Genomic DNA, 26,390 nt, shown 5'->3' with positions numbered 1-26,390 from the left:
GTGATTTTATTGGAAGACAGGAACTTCGTTTACTCTCGACGCGCGAGCACGACGAGCTTCTACTTTTGTCGGGCAAATCACCAGGAAGCGAGGAATGTCGACGAGCGTCGTGACGAGAGAGTTACGTTCCACTCGTTTCCATCGTCGTCCAATCCTTCCTTCGTTCGACGTGCTAATTGCTCCGGAGGACAGCTACGATTCGAATTCACGATGGTGTGCAGTTTTATGTCGCACGGTAGTCGTTTCTTCGAGATACCGGTCGCTTTGCAACTTTTTCTCGTCGTTTAGTATCCCCTGCTTGCGAAACTCTGCAGTCTTCCAAGGTGCAGAGTTTCTTTTCTCTCTCTTATCGACCTGGTTAAACGGGTCATTTTCATAAATGAATTTGAGTACGCTCGTCTCGAATACCATTAACGATCCGTTTAGCAAAATGATACATTTTAAAATCACTGTCATTTATAAATAAAGTAGAAGCGTCGATGTAAATATATTCTTGCGATATCGAACACTCTGCGCCACATGTGCATTATCGTATGTGCATCTTTTAATCAAGAAACGACGCGAAACGACGAATTCTTAGAATGCATCGTAATTTATTCGAACAAAATTGTATCGTAACATCGGTACTGAATATCGTGGACCGTAAAGCTAGCAGCTAGGTCTTATCAGCCTCGCAAAATGGATCCTATCGAAGGACCATTGTACGTGCATCTAAGTATAAACCACACGAGTACCTATGTTCGTAGTTCGAATGGACGAAATATATTTCTAGAGACCGACGAGCACGATGGTCTCTCAGGCAAATGTCCTTGTTTCACGACGGCCACAAATTATATTACTCCTAGAGATGTACAGCTTGGTCATTTCTGTGATACGATTATTTCGCGTCCTTCAAAAATTCCGTATGATACATGAAAATATTTACGGCGCAGTACGCTCAATTCTGATATTGATTTTTATGGTAGTATCTCTTTATCGAGGCTTCGAACCAACGTTGGTCCAAAAGCATTTCTTCCGTTCCCTTCCATAGAAAATAGCTCTCTGTGACACTCGGTCGATTATTTTTATAAATCAGAATCCTCTTGCACGATTGAACCAACATCGTTGATGAAATTTTACAAATCGTCTATACTAGGAAATTCTTTCGAGCAAAGAAGACTTGGCTTCAGTTAAATTTCGCAAATTAATTAATTTCACAAAAAGTAGTCTATGACCTGGCAATCTATAATAACCATCCAGCCTTTTCTAACTCACTAATACGATTATTATAATTGCTATTATTGTTCCTATAACTACGCTATATTCCTATAGCTATTAATACCGATAACTACGTTGAACGTTGCGTCGCATCGGTAGCTTTAGATCAAAATTGAAGAGTGATACGCAAGAAACAAAATATCACCGGGCACTCTGTGCACCGTTGCTCCGCTGGTTTTTCGGATCTCAGAGGGAAGTAGCCACGTCGCTGCGCACCCAGGCCCACGGAGTCCGTGAACGCTCATAAATAATTCCTTCGGAGCAAGACCCATAAAGAAACCGCTCGCGGGCCTCGAAAGGGTTGATTTTTTCTTCGGTCAGAAGCGAAAGAGGGGACGTGGAAAGAGCAGAAAAGAAGTCGGTCTCGCTGTCCGAAGGAGGTAACCACTCTCTGAGGTAATAACCGAGGAAGGACAAAAGGCCTTGCTGTTCGTTTATACGGCTGGTCACGGCAGGATTAAAAGGGTTGCAGCACTCGCACGGATTCGCTCGGTGCACGCTTGAAATGCACTTCGCTTGTCTTCGGACCGAAGGAAAGAAAGAAACAGAGAGAGAGAGAGAGAGAATGAAGTAGAACCGCGGTGAAAAGAAGTCTTTCAGCGGAATTGGAACGCGACGATCGAGAAACCGCCCCGTGAAATGAAATAGAGCTGGCGAAGAATCGAGCACGCGGGGTGAAAATAATTTTCTAAAGAAAGGAAGCTGGAACGAGCGGCGCAACGTCGAGAGTGAAGCACCATCGGCTCGAGATCCTGGGCCAGATCGAGTTTCGGAAAGGGAAAAAAAAAAGGAAAAGAAATATCGAGAGGGAAGGAAGAGCTTGGTTGGTTTCGCTCGGTGAATTCCAACGTTCGGCTTCTGTCTACTAATTAGCCTCGGGCCGAGGCTTCTCGAGCTTTATCGGTTCAGAATGTATTTCTATTACGAACGCTTCGAGAATATCGTATAGATCTACTGAGAAGGTAAGAGGAATGGAAAGATCTAATTAAGTCTATCGATCGTGGTGGCTGTAATTAAACCGTATGAATCCCTCGACGCGACCTCATTCGCTCGATCATCTTATCGAATTTCGCTATCATGTTGGCCCAACGTTATCTCTGCCATGCTCGATGTTTGACGAGCTCTCGGCCGTATTTCCCGCTTCGCTCAGGGTTTAAACCGTGCAAGATTCTGTCGCTATCTTAAAATAATGGCGATATAATTACGTGTCGGTCTGACTGACTTCTCGATTGCTCGCGATGACAACGATATCAACGTAAATATAGATACACTCGAAGCCTAGATCCTGTTGATCGGTACGATAGAAGTAATTATCGAAGTAAAAAGCAAATTAAAAGTATAAGGCTCGTATCAGAGGAATGTTACGTTAAAAAATACATACAAAACTTTACCCATACAATTTACAAAAAAAAAACCATCCAAATCTCCAAAAATACATTTTCGTAGGATCATAAGATTGTAAGATTTATTCTGATAATTTTACGGTTAAACTACCGCGTCTAATTAACTACGGAAATTAATTAGTAAATACGATATCGAACTACGTATCTTCTTATCATACAGCGGAAGCAATAATATCTAATAAGATATTTTTCCCTTTCGATTCGTCTCGAGCCGCTGAAATTTCCAACAGCAAGTAGAATCTCACGGAGAAACGCAGTCAGAGGATTACGCGGTCACGCAGCAGATGATGTTAATCGCACGCGACGAGAAACGTTAACGACGGTTCGTTGTGTAAATATTCACGAAGCTTCGGAACAATTTTCTAGGCTGGCTAGGTGGTACAGCGACCGGGCGCCTAGACGATTCTGGAAGACGCTCGAAGGGCAAACGTGACCGGCTTCATTGACTTTACGACCACTAAAGCGAGTCTTTATAGTTCGCGCTGCGAGTGGCCTGCAAAAGCCGCGCACGCTCGCACCACATTGTGTCATCGTATTCAGAGTTACGTTCCTAAATATGCGACACGCTGCTCCCGTTCGCCAGTCAACAGACACGTCACTCAACCATTTCCTATGTCTCGTTGATTTTTCTGAAAATTCAAAGTCGACCGCGATCGTAATGAATTTGAGAAAGCTCGAACACGAAGCGATTAGATGGTGTATTTTACTTATCTCATTTTTTATCGATCTTCGATAAACCGCGAACGTCTATGTATTTACGAGAAACTCGAAGAAAGAGAAATGCGCGGAATAACGCGAAAAAATACGTAAAGTATCGGACAACATGGGTGAAATAAATTTCTAAGTTTCCATTTTCTAGATATTCATAGAACTATAAGTTTTGAATTATATTAACAAAGTGAATAAAATGGCTGAGCAAATTTTCCATGGAAAAGGTAGACGAATATCCCGATTTTCCGTTTATTATATCCATGCATTTATCTTTTAAAGTAAAATCATTGAAAGTTTATAGGTTTCTTTCTATAGACGCAGATATTGACTATCAGGCAGTTACTTAAATATCATTCGCAGATATTTTCATTATCGGAATCGTCCCTCGGCGTTTCATATGCGTCGACCTAATCGTTTGATTAAACCGACGGGAGGTCGTAGTAGAGAAATGACCGCGCGAGTTGCATAGGATGTCACAACGTTCGATGCAAACTTTTCGCCGCAGGATTATATATATCGCTGTGTAATATGCGACTATCTTGACGAAAGTTACAGCAACGGCGCAGCGGGTCCCCTAAACAGCCAACTGTCGACTAAGCTGCGGGTATTCATCAAACTTTGAAACTTTCACGGACTTATGTTAAACCGTCCGACATCATAACACGAAATCCAGCCAAGTTTGTTATCTGCAACTTGTACAGCGCCCTCAGAATTCGCGATTGCAGTCGAGAGACGGGAACAGGAATCTTGCTCGATTAGAAGGAAGCCACGATGCTCGACCTTCTTCACCTCGATAACGTCTATCCGACCGTCACGAATAATCAGCAACTCGCGATCGTTCGCGAATGTGAAGACCCATAATCTTTCATATATCTTATTCGCGATTTTTTTACATTTCCACTTTATGCCAGTCTGACTAATCTTCTCTGAACTTGTAGATTCCAGAGATCGTAAGTATTAGGGATATCCACTGTCATTTAGATGTTTCTCCACTGCTTTCTCTGTTATTTCATTGTTTTATTCTAAATCGAACGTTTTATTCGTAATATAAAATTCCCTTACGAAATAAAATATTAAATAGAACAGACTTTGTTAACGTTTTCTGATAAATGTAGCGGATAAATATGTGTACGAGTACGCGTACACGTTACTTACAGTTCTATCCGCGAGTACATCGCGTACAGCAGCGAGAGGATAATGTGCAAAGTTCGACTACGCTCTATCCGTCCAATCGGGCAAAAAGGATTCGTGGGAAGGATACACGTCCTTCGGTTTTCGGGCTAAAGAGTTAAAATAGGACCCTCGGTTAAACTACCTCGCGCCGAGGTGTCCAAAAAAGCTATAAAACTATAAAAGTAGCTAGCCAGCAACGGAAGGGTTGTGAATAGCCGGGGTCGTGCACCTCGTTTCGACTAATTCCATTTATTTCTGAATTGCTTTTCAACGCGAGTCCTTCAAGGATTCTGTGGCGAGATACGCACTCGGAAAACTCAGTCGGTGGTGGAGCAACTAGAAGGAAGGGCGCACAGATATACGCGGAACACCATTGAAAATAGCGAACGAAACACACGCGGCTCGCTTCCAAATTTCATCGTTTCCCTTCGATTGCGCAACCATAAACGGAACGTAGGCTAGCGTAGCGGAAACTCGGGTGTTTTTAAACGAATTCCACGGCGAGTCGATACCAAGAGAGAAGAGACGAGGGAAGAAGTTGGATTCGTCGGAGAGCAGAACGGTTCGAAATATTCCATTGGATCGTGGTCGTGCTTTCTTTCCTCGCGCGGCGATAACGATAACTTCCACGCGGCTTGCTCACGTCGTCGAAAAACCGAGGCCTCTCGAGGCTACCGTCGATGGGATGGTTCGTTGGGATACGCGGGGTTTGCACAAATCCCTCGATTCGATCGCTGACATCCGACCCTGTCCTGGAAATAGGACCGGACGATGGCGTCATACCCACAACGCTTCAAGATGGCGAACAGTTGCTTCAGACTGCATCTAATTATAGCCAACCTTCGAGCAAATTGTACGGATCGTTCGATGCAGAAAATAGAGGAAATAGCGGATTCAAGACATTTTCAATCTGGTATTCTCTTTTTATAAGTACAAGCGGATCAGACGATCGATCGTGATTTAAAAGAAGACGTCGTTCACGGGCCAACCTATTCCGTGGGATTGAACAGTGAAACAATCGAACGGCTGAATGAGTTTCCAAGTAAACCGGGAAGGAAAATTACCCGGGTCCGGCATTCTTGTTAACACGGGAATTCTTATTACGCGGAACCCCCGTGGTAACGAGATCCTCCACTTAGCGAATGCAGCCTCGCGCGATTTTACACTCGTCGCGCTTCAGAAAACCTTCGCTGTGTTAATGATGAACTCTCGGGTCAAAAATACCCCGCTGAAACTCGGACACACGCGGCAACGCGAAGGCGAATTTCACGAATTTTTCGAAAGAAATCGCCCTTCTTGCAATTAGCATCGCGGTGAACTTTCGTTCATTACTTATGCTAATTTCACCTTTTACGTTTACGTTTCTCTTGCACGATGGAAATCACGAACGTGGAACACCCCTCGTGAATTTAATTTTTTTCTTTTTCGACCTGCGTATAATCAACGCAAAACATATAAAAAAAAAAAAAAAATAAAAAAGAAAAAAAGAGAGAAGAACATTATACGAAAAAGTAAACTTTAAAGGAGCATCGTAAACAACGAATGGAGAGTTTGGAGAAACAGCGGGAGATTCGAATGTTTAAATTTGAAAAGAATCACGGGCATTAATCGATATGCAAGCGGAATGTTTTGCCACTTAAACAGCTTCTCTCTTATTTTCTCTTTCTAGAGATAACGCACGAATCGCACGATTTTTAAACCGCATCATGACGTATCTCCTGGTCGATATATTTTAAAACGAAACGAACGCACGAGAATATTTGTTATTTATGCCTGTTATTTATGCGCAAAATATCGCGATATGACGCGAGCCATTGTATTTGCAAGTTAATTTGCGCGCGATTGCAGCAAAATGAAACGTTTCATCGGGACACCGAATTTCGCAGTGAAATACGTGCCGATCGTTGCTCTCTTAATCTCTCCGGTTATTTTTACAGTGCCGACGGGAAACAAGGATATCGCGGACACGATGACAACGCTCGAAAAGTTTCATCTCGCGAATCGACCGTCGCACACGCGTAACGCGTTGCAATCGACTCCGCAATGGAAAATTTACGAACCACCAAGGGTCGACGAATTTTGACTCCGGAGCAATATTTTTATTTTTTTACTCTTCTCCGTCGAACAGACGAAAGGTACGGCCACACTGGACCCTTGTGGAAACCACGTCGCACGACGTAATCCCTGGGGAGTTATGGGAAATGAATTATAGACACGGAGACTGACGCGAGAAGGGAGCAAAAGCATACAAAATGGAGCCCTGAAAGGAATGTCGACTCCATTTCTGCTTATGTTTCCGACGATGCCTTTTTCTCAGCGTCGAAAACTTTTCATATCATTGGATATTGCTTTCTCGAAGAAAAGCTTCCAGCTCGCACAATCGCGAGAGATAAGTTTGATTGGAAAGGAGGGAGACAGAAAATTTGGGCAAGTAGTAGATATATTTTCTGTTTTTTTAATCAGCGAGTCTGTGTTTTATCTCGCGATAAATCTTGCAATATCTAAGCCGAAATCCGAGAGATCGTGGATTCCTGCGATTTCGCATTCTATTTAGAATTGCTCCAGGGCTGCTGTTTCATTTTTCATCCAAACGCTCAAACATTTTCCAAATAGCTCACCGTGTCCGATATCGATCCCTACATTCTATCGCATACGATTTATTTTGTGTATTTAAATGAAAATTCAACGTGCGCGTAAATGCCGACGTCTTGATCGTGTACTTACAGGAAAGGCGTGTATCATTTACCTTGATCTATACTCGAAGTAGTTTTTGAATCAATAAAAAGGTAGCCATTGGGCAAAATAAGCTCGCAACTTCGGCGAAGAAGAACCCGTTTTGATAAAAATTCAAGAGAAAACACAGTGATCGAGTATCTATTCCCTGGAAATCCAAGCTATTACTTTTGAAATGTAAAATTCCTCCAATACGAATTTAACACGACCGTCAACCTAATCATCGAAATTCTAACACTCTCCCATATCGAATTGCCAGATTTACCCAGCCATATAAACAACATCCACCGTTACGTAAGCTTATCATTAATTTTCACTCTTCTCAGCCGACATTCCTTAACGGATCAAAGTAATTCCCGCCCAGAGGATGGCTATTTAAGGCTATAGATCGTGGAAAAGGTGAACCGAACGAGCAACTAACCGGGTTGTCACTTCGATCCGATGGTTTGGTTGGAAACAGCGTCCGGTGGGGTGAACCGTTCTACACGATGGACTCTCGCATACTCCCCAAGGACAGGTACTACGGAGAGGTAGACCAGTTACCGGCGGAACTGGCGCACCAGCTAATTAGGACTTGATTGGCACTCATCCCCGCCACTGCCGCGCCAGAACACAGCCGTTAGAAACCATCAACCTATTTTCTCTTCGCTTACCCTTCGTATCGCCTGCCTTCTTCGTGCGACTCGTCTCTCTTCCTCTCTTCTTCTTCTTCTTCTTCTTCTCGCCTCCCCCTGTAACTGGCCTCCCATCACGAAGCGGCCATCGGCGCGGTGTAGCTCGCTCCGGTCTCGTGTATAATTGTATAATTTACTCGGTAATTTGGCCCACGGTTAATTTGTATAATTTCCCCGTGGCCGTGTACGTAAATTCGACGAACCCCCTTTGTAGGTTGGCGCACCGTGCCGCGTTCGAATACCGTGGCCAGTAACGGGGGAGGCTGTTTCCACCCGGGGCCGCTCCCGGGGGATTATTTCGTGAGATATCTCATCGTTGACCGTTTCTCTCCTCTGCCGTTTGATCGTTTTATTGGCCGACGCTCAGCTACTCGACGTGCCGCGTTTGGCCATCGGGTTCAACGACTCGGGATGATTTCATTCGCACAACGAACAAGCTTCTTTTATTTTGTCTTCGGTTACTTTGATCGATTACATCGATCGGTTGTAAGAGAGAAGCTACATGTTCGTAGTTTTGGAAGAAAGTTTCAGCTCCGTCTTCGGTTCTTCTTGCTCTCTTTCCACGGATTCCCGACGGGGCCAATTTCATTGAAATTCGCGAACAGACTCGTATCCGATGGAAACTCATAGAGCTAAGACGAACCTACGTCTCTCCGCGAAAAAAGAAATTTCCGTGAGCTACGGCTCTCCGTTCCCGATACGAGCAACTTTATCGAGCAGAAATTTTTCGATTTGCCTAACCTTCGGTACGTGAAAATATACATGGTAATTTAAAGTTTTTAATTTAATTTAAGAAAATGAATCGATTTTGACGAATATATATGCGTATTTTTAGGACGTGACATCTCGAGCGACATATTGGAAATTGCTGCACGTGACCGAATGAGAACGGAGTGCGCAGATTTTCAAATCGAATTTTCCCAGAAGTTCAAACTGGCTGCAGATGCAAGGAATTGGCACGGAGCATTACGAAATTTTGTTTCCGTGTTAGAGAACCGAACCAATATTATCCGAAACGATATTTTTCATATCGAATAACGATTGTCGCGCGAGATTATCGAATGAGCAAAACTTAAAATTACATTACTTTTGCATGTATCAGTATCGCGTCATTCGTAAAAATAGCTCGATTCCCAGTGTTTTATTATTGGTATTAAATAAAGATTATCTTGAGAATAAATCTTAGTAACAGAGATAATATCCCTACTCGTCGGGTATTTTCAATTAAAAACTCGAGGTAGAGCATGTAACACCATCGCAATAATAAAAGTGATCTATGAGGATCACGCGAACAATGTTGATCTCATCAGTGGATTTTATGACGATCATTTAGACGAATGGAACGGCAAAGAGTAGATTTTACAGTTCTTTGCTACGACGATATCAGGCGAATAAAATTTATACCTGAAGATGTTTAATCCGGAAAGGACAAAGCAATAGTTTGCCATAATATATTACGAATACTTTAATCTCTGTAAGTTTCATAAAATTCTAGTTTCTGTGCGCGAATCCTTCGAATTCTTTCTCGCAACCGCAAAAGCAGAATTTCACGAAACGATCGAACGAAATTTCGGATGCCGTTGTACCGACGTGGAAATATTTTCGAAGAAAATCCAAGTTACAGTTGGAAGCTTCTAACAACCCCAGCAGCTCGATGATTCGAGTTCTAAATAAGCTACCTAAAAATGTCTAGGCTTGGTGTTTTCGTGTGCTGTCTGTCGTTTTCCAAAGTCTCCTTTTCCGTCATCGATCCTCTCATAAAGACCAGATTGTCGTATCGACCCATGTCACGTCGAAGCCGAAGGCAAGAATATCCGACGAGAACACATCTCGCTTGCTCTCCATCATTCGCTCGTTTCTCCGTTCGATCTCCATTCCTCCGTCGGATATTCACGCCGCGTACCAGGAAAATATGGAACGTGACAGAAAGGGCGAGATTTACGGTGGCACGGCACCATGAACGACGCTTAACGTCGCATAGCGGTCGCGACCACTACAGATTTCTCTTATCTGGCGTAGCTAGTCGTTTCCCCGACCGTGTACATAGACGAACAACCTATCAGCTTAGTGCATACGAAAGTACACCTGCTTGAGCGAGTTCAAAAAATAAGTAATATACCTACACGACACGATTTACCCACGAGGAACGCGTTTTCTTCGACGATGCAGAGAAATCTTCGCGACACTTTATTCCATCGAGTTACGCACTCGCGCCCTTTTCAGCGTGTACGTATCGCAGTATCTACCGCCTATTCGTGTACTCATATTTGGATTCGTGTCGTTTCGTTTATCAAAGTAACCGGAGGATATCGCGTAAACCTGCGAATTCTCTGTAATCCTTAAATCGATCCACGATGGTTGTCAGTTGGAATCGCAATTAAGTAAGAAAGGAAAAGGATTCGTCACGGAGAACAAGTTCCTCGCGGCTATATCTGACGGTCTGACGGTAATATTCGTTCCGCGTTAAGGTCTCTCGTCGCGGAATCCATTTCGCTTTAATGCAACTCGCGTATAGATACCATGGACGTTGGAAAACTGAATGGCCGTCTCTTTCTCTTCGTCTTCATCTTCTTCCCAGCAGTGTCTCTATCACGACGACATTAAAACTTTTCTCATCTTCTCCTAATCTTGAAAAATGGTCTCTTTCGGAGGTCGAAGAGGAAGAAAGTAAGTAAGTATGTATATGTATAGATATCTATATGGAGACTGCGATCGTGGTAGAGCAACCGCCGAGAGACAGAGACTCGAACGAGATACCTATGTAATTATTCACTGGGGAGTTCGCCTCGTTTCGCGTTATTCCCGTTGCACAATTCCACCCCTTGAAATCACTGCGTCGTTTTCATTTCGGATTCGTCCGGCTTTTCAGCCAGCGCTTGAAATATTTACCTGCCAATCTAAATTCAGATTGATGGAAAGTCGTCGGTCGGGCGAGTTTTAGAAAAATGCGGCATGTATTCATGAGCAATCACTGCCAGATTCGTTTACCAAACGAAGGTAAAATATCGCATGTCCCGCGGAGCGAGCAACGTCCATCCTCGTGGTTCAGTTTCTTCTCGATGAAATTCGAAGCGGTCCGTGGAAATCCTGGCGTTGTGGCGTAACGAAGAACCGTACAGAAACGGGAAGGGAAGAACAGGGAAGACAGAGAGGCAGAGAGGAGCGTATTATTCGAGCGACGAGAGGGATCCATCGAGTGCAGATAGAATGCCTTGCCTGGGCTGAACGTGAGGAAACTTCGTAGGGCGGTCTGACGATGGAAGAAAGGCCGACGAGGGGCATCCGGGCGGAAGAACCAGCATCGGGCGAAAGAATAGACGGGATGCATTTTGCTGGATAGGAGGTTCGGGGGCAATCCACGCTGGTGGATGGCATGCACACACGTGGTCGAGCAACGAACAGGAGGCTGGGTTAGAACAGCGGTTGGTATTGAGCCGGTGCGCGCGCACTCTGCCTCCTTTTCAACCCCGAAACCTCACGGGGGCGACCATCGTCTCGATCTCGAGGCACACGGCCGTCCGCCCCATTGCGTCGCTTATGCATTTCGCGTGCGTTCGATCGCCTGCCTCAAGGTCGTTCGCCGTGCGAAGAATCGAATCCAGACGCACCTCGAATCGACGTATAAGCGAGAAATTGCTAGCCAACGTGATATCTCCTTTTTATTCTTAATATCGTAAGGTTATTCGTAATATGTATTTATCAGTCGGGATGGATACACACGGGCCGAAACTTTAGTAGCTACCGATTCGTATTAAAAAGGGATACGTGTATGGATTTTGACGAGAGAAATCTTCTCTGTTGCTCTAACGAGAGGGTAGCCAAGGACGGAGTATCGGTATTCTTCAGGGCACGTCGTTCGTTTATTGCGATCTCCATTTTTATGTGGATCTTCCGCTTCATAAGCGGAATCTCGTTGGCGAAACGGCTTTCTACCCTACGAAATATTAATGTCGTTTCAGAAGACTGTAGTCACATCCACCTATGTCTCTATTTCCCGATGCCCCCCGCTATATTTTCGTTAGCTTTTATATTCCGCCCTTTCGTCCAGTGTTCGTCGTCGAATTTCCACTGGAAATATATCTGCCTACCGTTGCAGTATTACCTCGACACGTGTCTCGGGTGCAAAGGGTTTAAAAACGCTTGTAATAAAGCAAGCGAGGCCGGCTAAACGTCGACGCGTTGACGAACGGCAATTTAAGGGAAAAGAAAAGAAAAGAAAAAAAAAAAGACAAGGAGTAAGGAAGGAAAAAAAAAGGCTCTGGCGAGTCGAAGGTCTCCGGAAAAAGGGGTAGACAGAAGAGGCAAACTTTTATAACCCCTTCCACGGTACGCCGCGCCGTTGGAAATAGCAATGCAACGACTGTTGTTTACCTGATGCTCACCTTGACAATAAAACATCGTCGAAAGGGTTCAGCCTGAACACGCGAGGTATAATAAACGAATTTAACCGGACCACAACACGAAGGTTAACCAGGAAGGACGTCTTTTTTAGATGAAAAAAAAAATAGCCATCCTTTCGAAACGAAAGGGGTACCGATGACCATTTTACTGTTATCTGCCTGACGAATCACGATGGACTGCAAAGCCATCGGAATGACAGGTGAAGGCTTCGGAGACAGTCTATGCTCAAGGTCTTGAGACGCGACTACGCGAAAATCTCTATCCGTGCTCGTTCAAAGTGATATATATTACGTATCGAGGTTCCAGGATAACGTGCATGGTTAATATTTTTTGGCTGCGTCGCGCTACCGCTTCGAGGTAAGTTTCATACTCTTGCGAAATTTGCATATACGTAGGTGCCCTTGTTTGCCAGTGAAGCGTAATTTTACCATTTATTAAATAAATTATCGAACGATGCGAAATTCGATGTATTTTTAAATATTTTTTGCCATTACCGTATACGTTCTTGCCAGTGCTACGAATCAGAAAACTCAAAAGAAAAGATAAAACCGATAAGCTTATCCTAAGTTTCCTAGTCTGTATCCTGATAAGTAAAAATTTCGAATCGTTTTCTCGTATCTGTTCGTTTCCAATCTCGTCCGTGGAAGAATATCTTCTGTCGAAAGGTCCATTACGGCGGAAAAGCAACGAGACATTTTCCGAAAAACGGAAAACCATCCTACTATGGATGTTTACGATACCGCGAGCACTTGAAGCTCTAAAACAGAGAACATGCCTGCCAGTTATCTAACCACCATTAGCCTCCTTACGTCATGGTCTGTCCGACAGCTCGATCTCGAAGCTGCTGGCTGTTGCCGTACTCGTAGGTAAATTACACGTAGCCATTGCAGTTGTGTCGCGTTACACGGTCTCTAATGTTCAGAATATAATGCGGAGTTTATTATAACGTGGCTTGTACAAGCTACACCGCACGCGGCAGCCTATCTAGGGACTAGGGAAACTTGTTATCGCCATGGATATTCAAAGTTGCACGTCCGTGCGCGCAACACGGGACACGAGAATCCTCGTAAATTGCAATTCCACGCGTGGGCAGCCATTGGCGCGGATCACGCCGGGGAAATTTGTAAATTTCCTTTGTTACGGCGCTCGTTCAACGATAAGTTGCTCGGGCTATCTTACTTTGTTTCCACTTGGACGTCCGCATCGACGGAGTGTTCGGACGTTCGACGAGTTTCATCGAGAAGTGGGTGTTATTGCCGATTGTTTTTAGTCTTTTGTAAATTTTCTTTTAGATCCGATGGAACTTTATTTCACGAGTCGAATAGACACTTTGGAATTGTTTCGAAGAGCCGCAATGTTGCAACGTTAAAGTGGAAGTTGGGTGTTGCAGTGTATAAACAGAGGCACGAAATGGAAATTTGTAATTTATATTGCTCGGAATGGAATCAGCGTAGAAGCCGAGGTTTGTCCGTATTCTATTTAAGATGCCTAAAATATTTCTAAAATTCCGAATCTTCGAAACATCTATGAAAACGTACAGAAACCATACGTATCTTCCAGCGTCTTAACAAACGTAAATTAATCACGCGTTAGAAACTTGCGGCAGAAACATTCCGCGATATCTCTCTTTGTCCGTTTCCCCAAAAATATCCGAAGCGGCGATTACGCGACTTCTCGAATCCCCGCGAGACACACGTGTCTTTTTAAGAGGGCGGGAATAACAAGAAAGTTTTCAAAGTGTCAAAACCAGCCACGCGAGCCGTCAGCTTTTCATAACTCGGCTGACGAAAGAACAGCGGAAAATTTCCGCAGTTTTCTGCTTCTTCTCGTAGAATTTAGGGCGAGGGTGACGCTAGTGAGAAAAGACGATGATTCGCGCACACGAGTACGTACGCCAGCGTGACACAGGGTGAAACGGAAGCATTAAAGGACATTCTACCATTCAGGGACGAAAGAGGAGGGAAAAGCAAAGGTGAGAGGAAGATACGGCGTCGAGTGTGACTCGGTACGATGGGGTGAGACAACAAAAGTTCAATTCCGAGCAACGACGGAGAAAAATCTTTCCCGTGATTGCATTTTCTCTTCTCCGGCTGTGTCACCCGTGTCTGTAATCCGCTCTCCTCTAGACGGAAATCGCCTCGGCCCTTTCTGTCCAAGATATTGGAACTCGATCGCGACGAGATTGATATAAATATTTAAAAAGAACAGCTCCTCTTCCTATCTCTTATATCCGAGAATCGGTGAATATACTAATACGGTTATGCGATGGAAAGAACAAATTTTCCCTTCTCTTCTTGATGCAATTCGCATCGCTATTTCGAAAGTGTCGCAATAGAAATTTTGTTAGGAAGACGACACAAATTATTTATAGAAGATTATTTGTGGGTACCGAACACAGAATCGGCAAAAGGAATAGCCCGCAGGTCGAATATTATTTTCCTAATCTTGCATTCTTAGCTCTTGCAACGTTTCCGCGACGATTTTCATCTTCTTCTAACACGGATTTCGGTTACTTCGAGCCATAAAGCTTTTCAGCGAACACGTGCGAATTTTCTATGCCAAAAGGAAGCTAAATATCTACTTCTTTCGGCTTATATTAACAACAGGATATATAGAGCACGTTCTAGGGATTTTTTAAAACGCCGAGAAACACCGGTCGAGACAAAAGGGGATGCATAAGCTGGATTCGGCTAAAATTTAGCGAGAGGCAGCGTTGTTATTTGCGTACGGCGTGGTTGGAACAATATTTCTCTAGTATCGAGCTATAAAGGGGCGCGTGTAGAGAGATCGCGAGGAACGACGCAGAAACGAGATTCCATCGACCTACGAGAATACCTTGGAAAATAATTTGACAGCTGTGTACGTTCGCCGATAACACGGCGTTTTCTCAGTTTTCCGTTTTAGACAGGAAGCATAGCATAGACCGGAATTCTCAGCTCCTGGATTTTCGGCTGGAATTCGCGTCTCGACAGCTTCGCCCGGGAGTTACGGCGCCTAAGAATTCTATACGCGCGACGGCGAGGAATCTCGAAGAACGTATCATCCGCGCGGTATTCCGACGCGATACTTTTAGGGGAAAGAGAAAAGAAAAAAAAAAAAAAGAAGAAAAAGAACCGAAAGAGATCGAGATTGTTCGACGAACTGAGAAGATTCAATTGGATTTTGAATACCGCTTCGTGTATTATCCCGAGAAACTATTTCCTCGGTTTTTCCTCCGTAGCTTTCGACCTCGATTTCCTTCGCGTCGAGTGTAACTGGAATCCGACGGTAAGTCTCTGCACGCTGTAAGCTCCGTTGCTCTTTGAACGCTAGCGTTTTTTTGTCGATAGTAGATGGAAAAGTGAGTTGAAAAATTGCTGGGAGATTTCCGAGGACAGAATAGAAAATAGTCATCGAGTAGGTACGTTAATATTCCGTTTTACAAAAGGTTTAAAAGAGCAAGATACTATGAAGTGAAAAAAAGTGTAATATTCCGTAAAAAAATTACGTTAGGCGACGGTAGATGTATTTACAGTAAGCTGTCGCCTTGTTTCAAAAAATGGACGAATTTTGATTTTTCCACGGGGTTCCTTTTACTTCTACCTCCGTTTCATTAACCGTCATCCGTCGGACGCTACTCACTGCGCCGAGTGCAATAACTTTCCTTCGACGTTCGCCTCGATCAACCCTTCTAATTATTACCTTCTCGGGTTAGACAATCGCCTGCGGAGATGAAACAGCTCGGTGTAAAAAGTGATTCAATTGGGAAAACTAGCGTCTAAAGTCCTCGGGGTCGTATCACGCGAGAAACAACAGAAGAGAAGAATCTCTGAACGCTATGTTGGAAATCTCTTCGACAAGGTTCTTCCGGGATGCAAAATCGTTTAGTATTCGTGGAATATGTTCTCGTTGGCGGGTCTGCTAGCTGGAAAGTTTCTGTTCGCCGAGGGAAGCTCGCAGCGACCCAACGCCAGGTGTTCTCCGATCCGACGCCGAAAGAAATTCACCACTTTTGGCAGATTTCAAAATCTTCTGGATTAAGAATGCAAATGGCGCGGTTCGGAGGCGACTGCCATCTTCAGCAAGAAAAAAAGAAGGACGCAGGTGTACACGTGGTGGGGTGAGGAAAGAGGGGGGCTGTTCGACGCGTGGAATTCTCTATATTTTCGGGCTGATGCTTGAAATCCGGTTCCCAGGGAGGATATAGGATATGCGTAGCGCATAGCTGATGCTCGGCGCACAGCTGCGAGGATTATATTTCTCGGCGAGCAAATTTTTCTTCGGGGGCGTCGCGTAATCGCACGTATATAACGAAGTAAAGCTGCCGCGACATCTGCGACACCGGCAGCGAAATCTTTTCCTCCGCTCGCTTCCGGTTAGTTGGCTCCGTGGCTGGAAATTAATTAAAGGCGATTCCCTTGCCACGAGCTTGACCTCTTTCTATCGAATTTTCTTCCAAGAAATACTCGGTTGCTCGAGGTAGCGTTTCTAGCTCGGCATTTATTTTTAGGGAACATTGGATTATGCAGGGAGGTGCGAGAGATTCAGCCACGAGTTAATCCGTCCGTGTTGATTAACGGATCATCGATGCTTCGTTGACTCGTGTTGGGCAATTCACGTTTTCTCAAAATTTCACGCGCGATTCGTTTCATCGCTTACTTTAAGCGCAATTTTACAAATACGAGACTCGTTTTTTTTTTTTTTATTTAGTTGTTTACATTCACAATTTGTCCGATTTGGACATTTGGTAGAACAAATAGGAAGATGTCGATAGTGTTTGGACTAAATAATCAGATTCGCTCAGATATTACACCGACAGTTGCTCTTCTGCGCTTCTGTCGCAAGTAACCGACGATTAATCTACGGATTAACGAGCTTCTCTTAGGATTTCTTGTTCTAAGAACTCTCTAGAAAGGAAATTCTCAGCGAGAGTCATCGGTACAGGGGTGTAAATTCAAGCAATCGCCGCTTGATCCATCTACCGCTTGATTCCTCGGCGCACGTCCTCTCGGTTCTATTGCTCGTTTTCAAACGCGAATCCGTAGACACGTATTCTCCATGACTAAAACCGCGCAAAGTACGCAACGAGACTGCGAACGAATCTGTGACTCGCGCGGAGTTGGTTCGGAGCGAGTAATTTACGTCGGGCGCGGAATAATAATTTCCTCTTTGTCGTGGGGCGCCGCTTTCGCCTAATTACGCATATTCGAGAGAAGCGCATCGACGCGTACGAGTTTTTAAAACCAGCGAACCGAGAAACACCGTTGCAACAAATTGGCGTCGTAGATTTGGAAAGCTCTGTTCTCGAGCGAGTTACAATTTACGTTAATACGTTATAATAAGTTTCGCGGCTTTGTCTCCGGCTTCGGTCGAACGGCTATTTATAAATGGGATTACACTGGCCGTCGTAACAAGAGTAACGCACTCGTAAATAACGCGCGAGCGTATCTCTTTAACCGAGTACGTGTAATCAGGGAACGTTAATTAGCGATTCCGCCTCGAGATCCTGCGAATCACTCCGCGTATAGGGAAAAAACAGCATCGGGACTAAATGATTTTATTATTCAGATCGTTACACCATAAACGCATCTTAACCTCGTTCCATCGTCTAATTGGTAACAACGTAGGGAAAAATGTAAATTGCAGGCTTCTTACGATTTCCAAGAACAACGCACTAGACGATTCAACTTTCGAATTATCCCGTATATTTAAAAAGTTATCCAATCGGGGCTCGTTTTTTATTACAGATCCTTTTGTAACAGCGAAATTGTCTTCAAAAATGTTTTAAACGATACTCCTCCACTCTTTTTCTCCGTTTTTATTATTTTTTATGTTGCTAGTGCTTATGCCGGACAGCACGTATATGACCCCACTGGACGTTAGGGTAATTGCATTCAAGTTTCGGGAGACTGAAAGGATACAGCGGTCGCCGAGCAGCGCAATAAAGGCGGTCGAAACTAATAACGGGTTGAATTAGGGGTAAGCTATGCGGGCTATTTCGTACCGAAGGAATTCTTTTCACCGTCAGCATAGCGTACGGTTTTCTTTTTAACAAGAATTTACCCTCGCCAACATGATCTTTTTGACCGAGCTTTGCCAGAAGCCAGATACGAAGTTAATTTTCTTTAACGTTCCTGGTCACAGGTATTTTTGCCTTCTATCATTTTTTTTTCCTTCTCGTTCTTTCGTTCTAAGAACGAGAAAACAGAAGGTGGTGAATAAGTAACGATTCGTTTACAGGCCGTTTCAAATCTGCAAGTTGGATGTTCTTAGGTATTACAAAGCTTATACATATATCTATCTTGCAAGAAAGATTTATAGGTATCTTCAAAATAGACGAAACTATATTTAGGCAGCTGTTTCGATTATTTAGTCTGACAGCTTCTAATATCTGCCAGCTTGTACCGAAATCAGCGTGTGTATCGAACGAAACGGAATGTCTTTGAATTAATTGCACATTAGCAAGTGATATATTCTACTCGTTTAAAAGCTAAGAATTCGACCGTTCGTTTCAGACTCGCGATAATTAAATTAACGATGACATCCCTTCGGATGTTCAATCCCGCGAGAGAGAACCTTCGAAAAGAATGGGAAAAGCGTTACGCAAAGCGTTTACCATTCGTGCGTTTCCTACGACGTCAGGATTCCTCGATGATTCCTTCGTTACCCAACGCTGGTCGAATAATTTCATCGAAAGGACGCACGAGCAGAGTAGAAAATTCGCGTCAAGTCCCAAGGCAACGCGACATCTGGTTGCTACATAGCCGAGATTGATTAACCGGGATTATTGACTGGGAGAAATCTATTCGACGGTGAAACGTCGGCGAAATTTGAACCTAACCCCACGTAGCAACGGAGTACGCAATCAGCGTGCGTGATAAGGCGGAGAGGTTTGGTTCGACGGATTTCCACTAGCCGACAAGTTTTCGTAGCTCACGCAGCACGTTCGTACGGACAAGGTCGTTAAACGCGGGCCAGGCACGCGTTAAACCTAAAATCAAAGCTGACCCAGGCGAATGCAACTACCCTGAGCCGTGTTTGCGAGTGGCCAGAGGTGAAAGCGGTCCTATTTCGAGCCGTTTATAAATACTCGACGTGGACCGGTTACAGTTAGAGGACGGAGGGACCGGAGGAAGACGAAAAATTCGATGGAACGTTACGAAGGCGGGTAAAACGAGCGGAGAGGAGGATTGCTCTCACGACGCCATGTCCGAGCGCCATGTCCTCGATCACGGAGCACGCGATTCGAGCTGCGGCTGGACCACTCGGCTCCCAGACATCGACTGATTTGTGTCGCCATCTAACAGCCAAGCGGCCAACTTCGTAGCCGAGCCTCTGTCACACGAGGCCAAGCGCTTCTACGTAAACTCGCTGCAATTCGGCCGCGGATCGATCCGCCAATCTTTTTCGGCACAGACTTAGCAGCGAGCACGCCCGAGCAATACTTTTCCCTTCCATTTTTGACCCTTTCGCTCCGATATATCGTGGCAACTTTACCGCCACCGTCGGACCAAACCAGCCCCGACTGGATCGATGGAATTTCTTCGCGGGATCCAGGCGTTCCTTATTCGAAGAATCCAGGTCGGATAATACGAAGGGACGAACGGGCATTTTTCCTAAGGGATGATTTAAATGGCCGGGATAGGAAACTGGAAGAATTTCAAATCCGCGATATGGAAGTAGAGTTACGAAGGGCAGGAGTCTCGCGTTTCTAGCGTATCGCAAGGCCATATTTGATCCAATAATAGGGCTCAATGGTCGATAAATGGTCGATAAAGCATCGCAGATCGGTTGGTTACGTTGATTCTCCGACGAGAGATTCCACAAACGATTTGCGAACGATCTCGCAACGAGGATTTTTTGGAATTAAATTTCCTTGGTTTTATAAAATCTGGTAGCTATCCGGCGTAACAAACGCAGGGACGATACTATTTAATTTCAAAGGTACATCTAGTAAAGTAAAGTAATTTCGAAGAATAAATTAAAAATCCTATTCTCTGCTGGCTCTTACACATGGGAATTCAAAATTTTCCCAATCTTTCTCCGCAGCCACTCTGCTCAGCTGAACGCTCGAACCATACCAAAGTCTAGTTGGATCTCGCTACCACTCAACGTTGGAGTTTCCACTAAAAAACTTCGCTAGCATCGATATTAATACCGTTTCGGGTGATGCAATCTCCGAGGAAGACCGCAGGAAGTCTCGTTGCTTCAGCCCCGACCAAATTATTCCAAGTTGGTTAGGAGAATCTCGTCGGTGTTCGGTCAAAGCATTGATATGCGCAGACCCTTCCATCGTTCGAGACACTATGGCCTACTATTAATTTAGGTATAATCGTCGTTCTTCCTAATTTATTCCTCTTCGCAGATAACGAATCTTACAGCGAGAACTGGTTGCAACAGATCTTAGAAAAAGTCTGTTGAAAAATGTCCAAAGAAGATTCTACGTTTCCTAGTAACAGTATATTTACGCGTGTCGACGTAGTATGCAGTGGGATTTGTTTATAATCCAGATGGAAACTATCGTGGCATAGTTTCTCGATCGTTGGTGCGTCTGAAACCTGAATTTTGGGACGACGATCTCGTGTAACATGGACACAAGGGATCGATACTGACGTACTTCCCCGACACCTCTCGGGTCATAGTAGTGGGATCGTAAGGGTTGGGCAGGGGTTGTCGGGGCGCGACCGACCGGTCTCGACTGGTTGACCCGTCTCGCCACGTCTCGACCCACTTCACCCTGATTCCGAGTCTCCTACCCTGCGGCTGGCCGTCACCACCCCTTTCGTTCCGTCGCCACCACCCCGCAAAGCTTCCTTGAAGATTGACTAGAGAGCCCGTCCAAAGATGGCGCCACGTGCTCCGGCCAGCAAAAGCTTTCGGTTGCTAATCAATAAAAGTCCCTAGCAAGGGCGTGAATGGGTCCATGTAGGACTTTCAGGATTTTTGGCACGATTCGCTGTTGTCGTTATCGCGAGTGAAGATCGTTTAAACGGTACCGGCGATTATCCGTTATCAGTCCCGAAGCTTATCGAACGAGCTTTCGATTTTGGTCTTGGAATTTCGGTTTACGCACCAGACATACGAAATTAAAACTAATACGGTTTGGGCTCCGTTTTAAAATCTTTCCTAGGAAACGCGCGATGAAATCAAGTTGTTTAAACTCGAGCGTCGAAACGACGAATGAAAATAATTAATAATAATAATCGGGAACGACGAGTCGTCACAGGTACTGGTTTTTTAGCTTTTTGGTAAATCAAAAGAGCGACAGGGCCGGTCCACGTTGGCGATGCAGCGTCGATAGAATCCAATTTGCGAAGTGAATCCAATTTCTCGCCTTTCCGCAGGCCGATCGCTTCGTCTCACGCACCGGGGGAAGAGTTGCTAATCTCCTGGTTGGTCCGTTCGACGCACTAATAAAATCGTTCAGGCTCGAAACGGTTTACGATTTCTTAAAGCGGGCGTTCGGACGCGACCATCGAAAAATCTTAATCGCGAGCCGCATAAAGAATTATAAGACGCCGCTGTCGACTGGAATAACCGCGGTATAGAGGATTAGTTGCGTTGGAAATTGATCTGCCGCGCGTTATGAACAAGCCTTTTTATGAACTGCCCGACAGCACCGATCCTTCGATAAAGCTTCGCGATTAACCGGTCCGGGGTGGTGTAATAATAAACGCAGTCGCGTCGTCGCGTGGTTGTTCGACCAGACCGCGATCGGAAGAAATAAAGAGACGCAGGAGAGCAGAAAGAGGGTGCGGGGCAAAAACCAGAACCGAATAGAAGGTGAAGCTGTATCCAATTAACGTTTCGTGCGTTGTCCGATCGGTAGCAGGCATTTAAACGACGATTCATTGCGATTAATTCATCGGAACAGGTTTGCAGGATCCATCTAATTAGAATTCTCAGCCCTCTGAACGAAATTTCGCGGACTTCGATGCGAAAGCAATCACGTTCGGTGTCATAGATCCTTCGTTTTATAAACATTTCGTCACGGTAACCGTTGGTAAGCGAACCGATCTACATTTTGCATCTTTCCCTTCCCAAATTCTGTTCTTTTTTTAGGTTGAGAAGGCTACTGGTAATCTGAATTTTAAATTTGAAAAGCAATACGTACATATTGTACATAGTGGTCTTGAAACCTGTCGCTTTCGTAGAACGTTTTGTTAATGAGCGGTCATTTAGATTACAATTCCACACGAATAGCAACGATAAACGAAAAGAGACAATCGGCCGATTTTAAGGTAACACGGTGTTTTTTAGAGCGTAATAGAGACGTGTAGCATTCGTACTGTAAATACTATAGATCTTAAAAGAAAAAAGACAATGCTGAAGTATACAGGAAAGGATAAAACTAGCAAGAATGGCGAACGAGGGGGTGGGAAAATTGTTTGAAAAGCTGGTGGAGTCGGAGTAGGGATAAAGTTCTGCCGGTGCACGAGTTTCATTGGGCGGAGATAACAGAAGGTTACCAGAGTTAACTGAAATGCTGATTTTCTCCATCTTTTTCGTGCGCTTCCCTTCGCAAGAATATAAAATATCCTGTCTAATAAGACGAACCGAATGAAAATTTCGATTATTACGTTCTACGTCTCTTCCCTTTACGTAGAATAATTTAGGTAAATATTTTCCGAAAAAAGCACTCGACGCTGTATTAACGAAGCTTCGGCTTGTCGAACGTCTTTGAAGAGATTATATAACGTTATGTAACAATTAGAAATTCGCCGAAACGTATGTAAAAGAGACGAAATTTTGAAAAGGGAATGTCTTCGACGGTAGGATTTTAATTTTTTAACCTTTTCAGTGTTCAATCGAGGGAACAGGAAGAACGAGCGATAAATTCGAAAAGAATTCCCAACAAATCAGCCCGGAAAGAGTGACCGCGTAAAATCGGTTCGCCGAGTGACGACAGACGCTCGAACGTTCCTCTAAAAAAAAAAAAAAAAAGAAGTCTCGAGGGAATCCTTTTCACGACCGAAACAGCGACTCGAGAAACGCAGATAAGAAACAATTTCCTGCCATCGTCGATACGCGATCCTTTCGACTTCCCTACGCTACTATTTCCATCAAATCGTTTCACTAAACAGCTCTGGTTTCTTTCTTTTCCTTCGACGCCTCCTTGTCGATCATCCGGGCGTCTCGATAAGAGCTTTCCGGAGAAAAAAAGGAATGCCTGTTTTCCTATGGTCATTGATACTCCACTGCAACTTTTGACGATTTCTTCTTTAAGCATGTTCTCAATCTGTCGAGAAGTTTTAACCCTTCAACCTCCTCTCGATTATTCCTCCAATTATATTCTCGCATAGTTCCAAAGAATACAATAATCACAAGGACGAACAAAAGAAACGAACGAAACGAACGCGGATAAACGAGGTGTAGCAAGTGAATCGGAGGTGGTAGCCAAAGGTGATTGGATGGTGATAAGGGATAGACTCGTTCCAAAGTAACTGATAAACCGTTCCTCTCTCTCTCTCTCTCTTTTCCTCCCTCGCTCGTCCAAAGTAATTCCGTCTCTGACCCATCTTGGTACACGACCTACGCACTGAAGCAATTCACTGGTTTTCCATTTTGTTTACTATGTATTCTCCGTGTCTCGCCACGAAACGACCCGTCCGTCTATCTCTCTCGCAAGTTCCAGTCGGTTCGACATTTTCGTTTTACCGTTTCCCTCTTCGTCCCTCTTGCGCGCGTGTCGGTTCATCGTCTCTGTCTATCCGAGAGCAGACTCCCTCCTCGTCGATCGTCCGTTTTGGCCGGGCTCGTGGTTGCTGTTCAACCAGCGGAAGCCAGCTAGACGGCTCGGAAGTTCGGCTCTCTTCGTTCCACCATGCGAGAAAGCCGTCGACGCGACAAGGACGCGCGGTCTGGGATAGCCAATCAGAGCAAGGCTGTTCTCCTGGCCGCCGATCAATGCGAAACCCCACTGTACCGACGTGCACAGGGTGTATCCGTGCTCTTTGTCGGGAGAGAAACCCAGCCCAACCTCTGGCTCCTCCGGCCAGCGGAAGCGGCGCTCCTACGTTTCGACACGCTGCCCGATGCATCCACCATGTCACTTTGTATTGTCGTCCGACCACGTCGTGCCGGCCAAATTTTTTCCCCTTTTTCGCCGAACGGCCTTTCCTCCCTTTCTTTTTCTCCTCGTTCCTCTTTCCCTGTCGATCCTCGCGATCGCGATACGTCGGTGTATCCACTCGCTCGCGCGAGCGGATCCCAGCCTCGGCCGTATACACCCTTTCGCGTTTCCCGTTCTTTCTTGTTCACTTACGTGATAGGAACGCCGATGCGATTCTTGACTGGCAAGCGTTTCCAAGTACATCGAGGAATGCGTCGAAAGCCGCGTTGAATTTTGTGTTCCTTGTTCTCTGCTCGGCGGCAAGTCTTCGCTTTGCTAAGAAGTGTAAATTTCCGAATGGACGAGGAGTAAGTTTCGCGTGGGAAAATAAGTGGATTTCGACGATCGAAGGGGATTGTGGAATGATCGCAGTAAAGGTCTGGTATCTTACCTAATATATGGACACCGTGTACTTACAATGATCATCAAAGGTAAATGACGATTCTTCACGGTAATTTTCGAGTTACGTCTTCAACCCGGGCGTCGTTCGGAAGTCGAGGAATACCGCGGCATCGCGAACGACCAGTTCGTAAAACAAGGGGACCAAAGATTACAGGAAACCATCGCGCCGGTCCATTCGTCATGTTCGAAAATTCCGCAGTCCTTTACCGTGGCTCCATCAAATTTTATTCCGGGTAATACGCAGCGGCAGCGTCGTTCGGAATACGTGACCTTTCCAGGCAACTCTGTATCCATCTAAATTGGATATCGGACCGAGTTGTTATCGGCGTGACTCGACTGTGTTACGCTATAGAGTGCACCGAGCGGGACAGCGCGCGGTCCGAACGAATATTCCATGTGCTTCCTAAACAAACCGTATCCATAAAGGCTGCAAGCTGAAACGGTATAACCGCTTCCGCTTTCAGCTTAATTAAACGAAGAGTTTCGAAAGTGGCCGCGATCTTATTCCGAACTCTGGCAAATAGACCGAAGCGGATCTCGCAGGTTCGAAACCAGCCAAGATAACGAGATCCTTTCGCGTTTTCTACATCTCCGCCCCTTCCTCCCTTTCCTTCTCCCTTCGTCATTGTTATACGAGACATTTTTTTTATTCCTTCTTTTCCACGTTTCGCGGAATTCCAGCGATCGGTCGCGAACCGATACCGTCGCACGATTATTCCTATACCTATCGTAAAGCAATTTCTGAAAAGCTATTTCGCGAAGAATATTTTCAGCGCGATGGTTCGTACGGATAACCGACTCTCTCTCTCTCTCTCTCTGCCTCGCACCGACGATGACCTATCTATATAGAGAAAGTCGACGTTTCACCAGCCCCCTGGACCGGTCTCTTATACACGCGTGCACCTCTACCTCGACGTGGCTGGTCTTGCAACTTCCTGACCTATCTGTTCCACGGAGATAGCCTCCTTCCTTCCTCTCGATTGTTCCTCGATGAAACTGTTCCTAAAGTAGCCGAACGTCTTCGTGCTACGCCTGATAACCGACTCCATTAATTCGAACGGGGCTCTTCCTCTTGTTCTCTCCGCTTCTCTCTCGTTATATAAGCTTCTCGTGCTTCTTGAGACGCGCGGTTTTATTTGCATTTGCAATTTTCGAGATTGAACCGTGTTGGAAAGTTTGGAAACTCGTCGCGGATATCGTACTTGGACTTTCCGACGGTGTTCTTGTTATTTGTAAGTTGAATAAATTTCGTTGTTCGCGGGAGGACGGCGAGGACAACGTTATCGCGTCGAGAAAAATAATGCATTTCCAAAAACAGAGAGGTGTTGCCTCGTTTCGAATTCCTTTGGCGTTTAAACGATCGCTTCAACACGCCGTGCTTTACGTTTCGGCGCAAGACTTTGGATTCGATCGAAAAACTCTTGCGAAAGTTTGCCAAAAATAAGATTCGTTTTCGATGAATTTACGCCAAATATTATCGCGGATATCTAGCTTCGTATACACGATAAAATAGTTATCGCGTCTACTCTACCTGACTAATATATA

General features: G+C 44.9%; 1 long non-coding RNA gene across 1 annotated transcript in view; it reads right to left on the bottom strand.

Moving 5' to 3' along the window:
• LOC117209825 overlaps window positions 1-26,390 on the bottom strand; it is a 176,763-nt gene that overhangs the window by 99,989 nt on the left and 50,384 nt on the right. The window lies entirely within an intron of this gene.

The sequence above is a fragment of the Bombus bifarius genome, unplaced genomic scaffold, assembly GCF_011952205.1.
Source record: "Bombus bifarius isolate JDL3187 unplaced genomic scaffold, Bbif_JDL3187 scf7180000007968, whole genome shotgun sequence".
NCBI lineage: Eukaryota > Metazoa > Arthropoda > Insecta > Hymenoptera > Apidae > Bombus > Bombus bifarius.
The sequence above is the reverse complement of the archived record's forward strand: the minus strand, read 5'-3'. Positions and strand labels throughout refer to the sequence as shown.